This window comes from Apteryx mantelli, chromosome 23, assembly GCF_036417845.1.
Source record: "Apteryx mantelli isolate bAptMan1 chromosome 23, bAptMan1.hap1, whole genome shotgun sequence".
Classification (NCBI taxonomy): domain Eukaryota; kingdom Metazoa; phylum Chordata; class Aves; order Apterygiformes; family Apterygidae; genus Apteryx; species Apteryx mantelli.
In genome coordinates this window covers 10,006,354-10,015,261 of record NC_090000.1, presented here as the reverse complement: position 1 = coordinate 10,015,261, position 8,908 = coordinate 10,006,354, and the positions used below count along the sequence as shown (strand labels likewise).

The 8,908-nt window shown below is 56.4% G+C and overlaps 1 pseudogene; it reads left to right on the top strand.

The window, feature by feature from the left end:
• LOC136993992 (scavenger receptor cysteine-rich type 1 protein M130-like) overlaps positions 1 to 8,908 on the top strand; it is a 102,864-nt pseudogene that overhangs the window by 88,377 nt on the left and 5,579 nt on the right.

Sequence of the window (8,908 nt, the reverse complement as noted above, 5' to 3'; positions counted from 1 at the left end):
TGGCTTCGTAGTGGGGCAACTGTCAGCAGGAAAACTTGGATTTACTTCTGAGCCTAGAGGTAGCCTTCAGGAAGAACTCACAAAAGAAAGTCTTTCAAAGCTGAACCTCCCCCACCCCACTTTTCTTGCAGGCAAATTTTTCTTGCAGGCAAATGATGGTCTTTGGAAAAGTTATTGCAGCAGAGTCTTTCACATAACTTAGGGGTTCCTGAAAAAAGTCACCTTTTCCTTCCAAATAATTGGTTCAGAGGGCCCGTCAAGCTTACCTCATATGTCCCAGAATTAAATTCTCCACAGAAGACTTTTTTTCCCCTTGCTCTCTCCCCCATTTATGGCTGCGTTTGGAAGCATTTATCCAAAAGAAACCAACAGTCAACATAAGACTCCAACTTGCCACACCAAACTTTCCTTCTCATAACATTTAAAGGAAGGTGGTAGCAAAGTCTCACATACCTTGCTACATACACCTAGGATGAGTTCCCACCAGCTACAAAGAAATGGGTAAGGAGACTCATTCTATCCAAGGCTTAGAGCACTTTTGTTTGTTCCTGTTCATCTCATTCACACTGCTGTTTGCACAAGAAGGATGAGGGCTATCACTTGTACAATGTGAGGAAAGCCATGGTGACTTGGAGAACTGCGGCTTGTCTGGTTTACAAAGTGAAGTTTCATTAAGAGCATGCCAGACTTCAGAAGCCTCTTCAGCCTTGTTTGCTTTTCCAAGTGTATTTAGCTGCAATTCAGTTTCTCACCGGACTTTTCAATCTGCAGTGCAATGCACCGAGTTACTAGCTGATCCAAGCATGTCTTGCTGAAGCAGTCAGCTCTTCCTCTCCTTCCTGGTTTGTGACAGGTTATGGGACTAAAGGCTAATCTCCACAAACACAGAGGAGCAGAGGAACAATGACAGGCAGCAGAACCCCCCATAACCTCATCAGAACCAACGGAGCACCTGAACCCGGCTCCTCAACCCCTTGTCCTGGTGTGACACCCACCACATGAGTCAATGGTCTCCCTGCACCACCTGGCAGACCCCCCCTGCGGTGGGGCCTGGGTGGGGGATAGAGGAGAGTGAAGAGGGAGAGGGAGCGAGGGGCAGAGAAGAGAGGGAGAAAACCGCGTAAAAGAGAGACGGGAGAGGGGAGAGGGAGAGAAGGGGAGAGGAGAGGGAGAGAGAGAGAGGGTGCGAGTGGGTTTGGTTGGGTTGTGGGTTCATTCAAATGCTGGCGAGTGCCCTCATGCCGGGTGGGGGCAGCACTGCTGGCAACAGGGCTGCTTTCCTCCAGGCAGCCAGCTGCTTTCTTCCGGGAAGATCAAAGCATAAAATAGGACAATGCCTTTTCTGCTTGATGTGTAGAGGATTTGCTGAGTTTGTTCATCATTTGGGAAGGAAGCAGACTTGTGAGTTCTTTGAGGACCGGCTTCTTGCTCTGACTCAGACATGAGGCCCTGCTGTCTTCAGCTTCATGATCGCTGCTCCCATGCAGTAGTCCTGTTAGAAAATGTCGCCAGTCATTACTTGCAGGTTGGTCTACAGTTCCTTCTGCCTGAGCAGCTGATAAGCAGGATTTGGCTCCTGGCTGGGGAAGTTCCAGTGAGGTAACTTCCATCTCAGATTCTTACAGGCCAGGAAGAAGCACATAGGTGTGAAGCTGACTGTGGGGCCAGCTCTTTCTGAGTACCTGAGAGGCCGGCAGCTTGCACATGGCTGGGAATTGCCTTGGAGGTCACTCCTGTCCTGGCAGCATCTAGGCCTGCAACAGGCACATGGCTGTAAACGTCACAGTGAAGTCCTTTCTGTGTGAGGAGCGGATAGGCCAGCAGCATGTTCATGGCTGGAGAAGTTCTTTTGCGGAAACTTCTGTCTCTGAAGTGCACAGGTCAGCAGAAGGCATATGGTGGGTGTAAGCATTTGTGGGGTCAGTTCTGTCTGAGACAAAAGGCTTGGATGTCTTCTGTGAGGACACTTCTGTCAGAGAAGCTCATTGGGCAGCAGCATGCACATGAATTTATTCCATTCCATTATCATTTAGTACTGGTACCTTTAAAATGTGGATGTTGTCCTCTGGCAATTGTGGACATTGAGTGTGACATTGTACTTCTTTCAGGCTAGAAGGTTGAAGCCTGCCAGGGAGCCAGCAAGACTTTCATAGGCCACTAAATGAGTCTGGAGCTGGTGTGAGCAGTGGCATTAGTAATCTCTGATTTCCAGGCTGTGTGTGCTGTAGAAATTCCACCTGTCCAATAGCAGGGAGCTTGTTAGATTTTCCTGCAGGGTCTGTACTGGGTCTCTGTTCTTCATGTGTACACTTGCTTGAATATCACCTCTGAGACAGTAACATGTCCAATGCTCTGTCTGAGTATGTTCTGCCTGCAGAATGGGTGCAAAGGCTCTTGGAGGAGACGGAGGTAATGTCAGCGCCAAAGAAAGGCCTGGGAAAAATGCGCACAGAGGCCTCTTTTTGGCAGCAGATTAGGCACAAGGGAGAGGAGAGATTCGTCCTTGGGAAGCCCCTTGGGAGCACTTCCTGAGATTCCTTGAGGTGGGAACTGAACATGAGCAGGGCTGAAAATGGATGTTCAGAGCAAGTGCATTTTCAAAGCCGTTGGGGGAACAAAAGCAACTTCAAGGGATGGAGAATGGCCCTTGCTGTGTTTTCAGGCCCTTGGGGGGGGGGGGGGCCCTGACTGCTTCCATGTCTAGTCCTGTCCCCTCTGTGTCCCCAGTGCGCCATGCTAATGCAGCAGTGCCCTCAGAATGAAGATCCAAGCCATGTGCCTTCTACTGGCCTCTCAGGTACTGCGGGAGCAGGGACCTAGCAGTCAGCTTGCATGCAAGCCTTGTGGCTGCTCCTGGCCTATCGGGTACTCAGGAAGAAGTGATCTCACAGTCAACAGCCAAGCCATGTGCTTGCTGCTTGCCTATCAGGTACTGAGGCATAACTGACCTCAGATTGAAGATCCAAGGCCTGTGTCTGCTGCTGGCCTATCAAGGGATGTGGGAGCAGTGATATCAGAATCAACATCCAAGGCAAGTGCTTGCTGCTGGCCTATCAAGGAATGTGGGAGAAGTGATATCAGAATCAACATCCAAGGCCTGTGTCTGCTGCTGGCCTGTCATCTCTTCAGGGAGTAGTGACCTGACAACCAGCATTCAAGCCATGTGGCTGCTGCTGGCCTATCAGTTACTCTAGCAGGAATGCCCTCAAAAGCACGTGTCGCAGCCATGTGCCTGCTGCTGGCCCATCAGGCCCTATGGAACCAGTGACTTCACAATCAATATCCAAGCCACATGCCTGTTGGGAAAGGAAGGGAGGGGAAGGTAAATAAGTTAAGTGCCAAGTGCTCCTGAGAGGCTAAGGCCAGCATCCCATTAAAGGGGAAAATAATACGGTAACGTGAAAAAAGCAAGCCACAATACTATTCAAAGAGCCTAAGACAATGTCCCCAAATTCTTCAACAGGAATCCACTCATTAAGTGGAAAAGGAAAACACATAACTGTATGTGAAAGTGTAATGACATTGAAATGTATAAAGGTGTGCAATAGCAGAATGGTGTGATAGTGTGAGATGCAGCATTCCTAAGGAGAAATCTGCATTGAAATGTGTGTGCTGTTTTGCTTAAATGGTGGTGTGCAATGAGAGGGCAGTTAGAGAGAGATGGAGAGGTGGCAAGTGCCAGTGGCTGTGGGCTGTGAAGGTGCTGTGAGCTGTGAGCACTGGACCCTGCTGCACAGGGGACACCCATGCCCCTGCCTGGCCCTGAGTCCACAAGCCCAGGAGGAGTTTGGTCACCTGAGGAGAAAAATCCCCCTCCAGGACCTGGGTGCAGCACCTGTGCCTGCAAAGTCAGCAGCAGCAGCCCCTGCAGCCCCATCCCTGGGAGCAGGTTCAGGGCTGGAGCTGGCACAGTGGAGACCTGCTGTGACACTGCTTGGGGCACTGAGCCCAGAGAGGAAACCACCGTCTTCCTGACTCAGGCACTGCTGCAGGGAGAGTGTGGCACGGGGGCTGCTGACGTCACGTGGGCTGTGGTTTGTGCACCTGCAGGCAAGGCTTTGATCTCCCGATCAGCCCCAGAGAGGGAATAACGGGCCCTTGGGTGAACACCCTGAGAGTAGGGAGGGCTCTGAACGCCTGGGCTTCCCTGTCTGCTGTGAGAGGAGTGAAATGCCCCAGCTCCCTGCTCCCAGCCAAGGCACCCACTGCGGGGCTGTGCGGGAAGGGATCGACAAGCCCATTCTCACGGGAAGGGGCTCTGGCCATGGTAACGAGGCCTTTCACCACTGCTGCTGCTCCCAGCACAGTGGGGCTGTAGCAGGGTTGGGGCTGTTTCCTTCCCTTCATGACACTGCCCACCCCAGGGGCAGTCCCAGCTCCATGGTCCCCATGGTACAGGGACAACGGGACACTCACACCTCGGACACTTGGGTACACACAGCGGACGAGATGCCCAAAGCTCCCAGTCCCCACACTGGGGTACAAGGGGCGGCAGAGCCATTTCCCCACCATGGTCTGCCCTGTCCCACAGGGGTGGGTCCCATGACGATGCCCCAGTGCAGCAATGTGACATCCGCATCGGAGCCGTCCCTCATATATGGTCATGAACGGCACTGGAGAAGTTCATTGGAGGGCTGGGCTGTGTCAGATGGGAGATGGCTCCTGATAATGTCTAAAAAGGTGCCTGCTGCTTCGATTGGCTCCTCCTGCAGCTGGGCCAGCACCTGCAGATATATATTGCCCTCCTGTCTTTGTTGTCCCCTGCGAGTCCCCAGGAGCTGTGGCAAGGAGTGGGTTGCAGCAGGGCAGTGCCAGCAGGGCAGGAGGCTGCGGATGGAGGCCGAGGGAGTCCTCGTCCCTCGGGTGCTGTGGCTGCTCCTCTGGGTGCAGCTCTGCAGGGGTAAGTGCCTGCTTCCTTGTCCCACAGCCCTGGGGCCAATGGGCACCAGTGAGGTCACTGGGGTCCCTCTGCAAATGGGGTTCCCTCGCACAGCCCAAAGAGGCAAGGGGCAGAAGGTGCTCAAGTCCATGCAGCCTGTGCCTTTGCTTTTGCCTCTCTGGGTAGGAGAAGGGTTTTTGTGCTTCCAGGGCTGCTGTGCTGCTGTGGCAGTCATTGCCTGAGTGTGTTTAGAGACAGCCCATCCTTGGGCATCCTTTGGGGACCCCCTGTTCCCCCAGCGCTGTGCCCTTGGAGCTGGCAGTGAGTCAGCTGATGACTGCAGCGCTCATCGATCCCCAGGGCACAGCCAACCCCCGGGGTGCCCAGGAGGGTTTCTCTGGTGTTCGCTGCCCTGGGTTCAGGGTGTGCCTGGCCCGAGGAAAGGCAGTTTGTGCTTTGCAGAGTGAAGGGGACCAGGACACCTGCACCCACAGCCCAGCAGAGAGGTGTCCTTCCCGGGAGTCCTGGCCAAGAGAAGGGGCTGGGCTCATGCCCATGTGCGAGGAGGGGACGTGGGTTGGGAGGGATCATGGGGATCATCTCAGTGCTCCCTGGGGATGTGGAAAACCCTGCAGGAGGTGGGTGGGTTTGGGTGGTTCCCAGAGCAGGCGGTGGGCATGGGGCTGGGGCCCTGGGAGGAGCAGCAGTGTGTGGGGAGTTCTGGGGGTTCAGGGCTGCTCCTGGGGCACTTTTCTGGGGAGGAGTGGGTGCCCTGTGCAGGGCCAGGCATGGTGTCCGCATGGGCATGGGCAGGGTGGAGTGGGCTGCTGGGGTGGGAGGAGGTGCTGAGGGCTGTGGGGTGTGAATGTCCCAGCAGGATCAGAGCTGGGCATCCCCCAGCCAAGCCCAGCGCAGCCCGCGGGGAGAGGAGGGACCCAAGCACTGTCCCGGGACAACGTGGAGGGGAGAGGGCTCCCACGCCAGTGCCTGGGACATGGCCCCAGGCAGGGGATCCCACACGGTGGTAGCAATGGGGCTCTGTGCTCTCCTAACCGGTCCTGTGTCTGTTTGAAGGTGCTGCGGAGCTGAGGCTGGAGGCTGGAGGCAGTCGCTGTGCTGGGAGAGTGGAGGTGAAACACCAGGGCCAATGGGGGACGGTCTGTGCTTATGGCTGGGACATGGAAGATGCTGCTGTGGTTTGTAAGCAGTTAGGCTGTGGATCTGCTGTCCAAGTTCTTTGGAGCACACATTTTGGGCAAGGATCTGGCCCAATTTGGCTGAGTGCTCTTGAGTGTCAAGGCACCGAGACTGCCCTGTCTGAGTGCGGTCATGCTGGCTGGGGAAAACATTTCTGCAATCATGTTATGGACATTGGAGTGATTTGTTCAGGTAAGGAGTCAGTCAATCCCTCCCCTTTGGTGGTCAGGGCTGGGATCAGGGCGTTAACTGGGCTGTGCCCTGAAGGAGAAATGTGTGGGTACCAGTGCAGGCCCTGACGTGGCTCCTCTTGCTGCCAAGCTGGGACTGTTGCTGCTGATGTCCCTGCGGGGGACAGGGGGCTCAGCCACCCTCAGGCGGTGCCTCAGGTTGGAAGATGAATCCCTCACCCGGCCCCGCAAGGTCTTTTGGTCTCCATCAATCTCCTCTTGTTCTGCCAGGACCCATCGGGCAGTGCTGAGGGTCCCCATGCCCTAGACACCAGGGACGACTCCTGGCTCCCCACGCTGCCCTGTGCCACAGGGCTTTGCCAGCGCTTACTGACCCTCATCTGCGCCTGCTTTTGCAGTGAGAGCTGGTGTTGGCCCAGGGCTTCCCGTGGGTCTCCTGCTCCTCTGCCCGGTCGCTGGCCTGTTCCATGTGCACCCCCGGCAGCATGCTGTGGCCCTGCCTGGGGACACCCCTCCCCGGGGATACGTCAGAGGGGGCAGTTGGCCCAGACACCGACCCAGTTACAGCTGCACCATTTCTGTGCCTGGCACGTGTCTCCCCTCCCAGACACCTCAACACCCCAGGACAGCCCTGGGAACAGGGCACATTTCGGGCTGCTCCGAGGTGCTTCCCCAGCCTGGCCCTGAGCTCCACAGGGGCTGAGCAGGCTGCAGGAGCCGTGAGCACCTGGGCCCATTTTCCCGGACCAGGTGCTGCTGTGCCAGGGGACCCTGTGGCAGGCAGTGCCGAGCCTCTGGGGCAGCATCCTTTCTCTCAGCAGTGCCTGTGGCTGTGGGTCCAGGATAGACACAAGCCCTGGAGCACTGTGCAGGTGTGAGAGGAGGTGAGGGAGGCCCTGAAGGGTTTGTGTCATCAGCACCCACTGACGGCTGCTGCCGGGATGTTCACGGGGCATTTTGGCTGTGGCTGCCTTGGAAACGATGTGGGATGTGGGTATGTACCTGCCAGAAGCCTCTGGGAACTGCCTGCCATTGGTGTTTTTTCCAGGATTTGTGCAGCTGGCTGGAGGGGACAGCCCCTGCTCAGGACGTGTGGAGATCAGAGACGGAGGCCAGTGGAGAACAGTCTGTGACTCACACTTTGATCTCAATGCCGCTGATGTTATCTGCAGGGAGCTGCAGTGCGGCAGAGCCCTGTCCGTGCCCGGGGCAGCTCACTTTGGAGAGGGGGTCGGTCCCATCTGGGACAGAGAGCTGCAGTGTGTGGGGAATGAATCGCTCCTCTCCTCCTGCCCCTGGAGGTCCCTCAGCAACCAGACCTGCACCCATGCGAACGACGCTGGTGTCACCTGCACACGTGAGCATTCAGGGAGAAGGTGTGAAATGCCTGCTGTGAGCTGTGTGCTGTGGGGTAGGGGAGTGTGGAAGTGACCGTGCTGAGCATGGTGTGAGTACAGGAGGCGTGGAGTTGTCTGTAATCCTCCAGTGATGCAGGCAAAGGAGAGGGGATTGCGTCTCTGTGACATTTCCCTCTTTGGCTACTGGAGGCGCAAGAGCACAAAGCCATCCTCTCTAATTGCCCTCTCTCTGCTTTGCAATATTTCCAGGCTTCATGCTGGTGAATGGCAGCACGGCGTGCTCGGGGCGAGTGGAGATGCAGGTGCAGGGGACCTGGGGGACCCTCTGTGACTCTCGCTGGGACGTCTCCGACGCCCACGTTCTCTGTCATCAGCTCAACTGTGGATTTGCTGAGTCTGTTCCTGGAGGAGGGCATTTTGGGAGAGGAACGGGCCCTGTCTGGAGAGAGAGCTTCCACTGCGAGGGGACCGAATCCCATTTGGGACAGTGCCCTGTGACTGTCCTGGGGGCCTCCCAGTGCTCACAGGACAATGATGCTGGTGTTTTCTGCTCAGGTGAGTGCAGGGAAAACGCCGGATTAGCCCAACTTGCCCCTTGTGTGTGACACAGCAAGCCAACAAAGCAGGGAAGCCCAAGGCAACAAGAACGTGTATTTCTTCCTGGAGCAACCCTGGCTTTCCACGGAGGGATTCAAAGGGCTTTGCCTGCTCAGGCAGACCACTTTGCGTTGTGAGAGGCGAGGACTGAGCAGGGAGGAGGCATCTCTGGCCTCCCCAAGGCAGGTGGTTCAGGCGCCGAGGGCCACACCAGGCCTGGCCTCCTCTGCACTCCTCCTGCGGCACAGGCACGGGACGGGGCTGCGGGGCACACCTCCACTCACGGTGGCTGCAAAGGACTCTCTGCTCCCTCCTGCAGCACACAGACCCATCCCAGAGCCGCAGAGAGCCCTGCAGAGAGACCCTGATGCCACCGCCTGCAGGGACTGCCCTGGGTTCACCCAGCAGGAGCAATGCCTGGGGCTGAGCAGCAGAGCAGAGCTGGGATTTGCCCTGGCTTCTTGCAGCATATACCCCAAACTCAATGTGTCTTTTCAGAAAGGCCCCCCTCCCTCTGCTTCCTGCCAAAGGCACAAGCTCCAAGTCCCCAATCCATGGGGATGCAGAAGGGCAGAGACATGTGGGCTCTTCCCCAGCTATCTTAGCAGATGCCAGCCGCAGGGTGGAGACGGGAGCAAGGCTTGTGCTTGTCCTGTCCATCGCCCAGGCCATTGGCTAGGCCACTG